This window comes from Orycteropus afer, unplaced genomic scaffold (assembly GCF_000298275.1).
Source record: "Orycteropus afer afer isolate SDZICR_OR568_19922 unplaced genomic scaffold, OryAfe1.0 scaffold00458, whole genome shotgun sequence".
Classification (NCBI taxonomy): Eukaryota; Metazoa; Chordata; class Mammalia; order Tubulidentata; family Orycteropodidae; genus Orycteropus; species Orycteropus afer.
In genome coordinates, this window is record NW_006922045.1 from 649,585 (window position 1) to 651,032 (window position 1,448).

The following is a 1,448-nucleotide window of genomic DNA, read 5'->3' on the forward strand; positions in this document are numbered from 1 at the left end:
GGGTTTGAACCACCAGCCTTCTGGTTAGCAGTCAAGTGCTTTAGCCACTATGCTACCAGAGCTCCTTAAAACTTAGTGGCTTAAAATATCAGCAAAGTGTCATTTCTCATGTGTTCAGGAACAGGAATTTGAGCAGTGCTCAGATAATCAGCTTTTCTCCTCCATGTGATGACAACTGGAGCCAGTTATGTGGCTGCATTTTCTGGGGGCTTATCTGGTGCTGGGACACCTCCAAGGCCTCTCTCCACATGCCTTGTTATCATCAGTAATCTCATCTGGACTGCCTCATGGTGACTGGGCTCCAAGATGGAGGAAGTAAATCTACCTGTTATCAAGTCCTGAGCTTCCAAATTCCAAAGCTTAACTTCCTCCATATCATACTGATCAAAGAATGTCACAAGACAAAACTAGATTCAATGGAAGGGGAAATAGCCTCCATTTGTTGACATGAGAAACAGCATCAGCATATGGGCGTAGGAGGGCCTGATGGTAGCCATCAAACTCAACATGCCTCATATGAGCAAAACATTCTCATCCTTTCTCAAAGTATCATCTCGTCAACTCATTCACATTCAGTTCAGGTTCAGATGTGGATAAGGCTCCTCATGTACAACTCCACTCGATGTTTGCAAGCATGAGGAATTACTGGTCCTTGATTCCACTCCTGGTGACCCCATGTCTTCAGAGTAGAACTGCTCCCCAAGGATTTTCAAAGCTGTCATCTTTCAGAAGCAGATTGGCAAACTTGTCTTCTGATGCATCTGTGGGTGAATTCTAACCATGGACCTTTTGGGTAGTAGGCAAGCACATAACCATTGTGGTTGCTCATTATGGGAGTTCTGGTGGCCTAGTGCCTAAGGCATTTGACTGCTAACCAGAAGGCTGGCGGTTCAAACCCACCAGCCACTCCTTGGAAGAAAGACTGGGCCATCTACTTCTGTAGAGATACCACCTTGGAAACCCAAGGAGGAGTCCTTCTGGGTCATGTCAGACTTGACAGCAGTGAATTTTTTTTTTTTTTTTGGTATTATGTGCTCTGAAATGCTACTGAATGGAAATTCTTTGAATCATAGCTCTACTTCTTGGCAGTACGTCTCTGCAGCTCTTGGATCTGTCATCTGGATTTTGATTCCATTCTCTGAGTCATCCTTCCTTCTCTATGAGAAATGTCTTATCTCCGTGACTGAGTTGCTTTCTCAGCAGGCTTCTGAATGCAGAAAGTTGGATACCCAGTTGCCTTTTTTGATTTTAAACTACTTCTGTCCCTTTAAGTCTGAGCTAATACAACTCCTAGAAAAACCCTGCGGGTATATTATATATCAAATTACAATATACTCCATATACAAAAGTACCACCCAACAAACTATTTTTTTTTTTATAAATCTGTCTATATTGGGCCATAGCTAGAGAGCTACAGGGCAAAACCTTTAAGGTTCTATTTAGCTGAG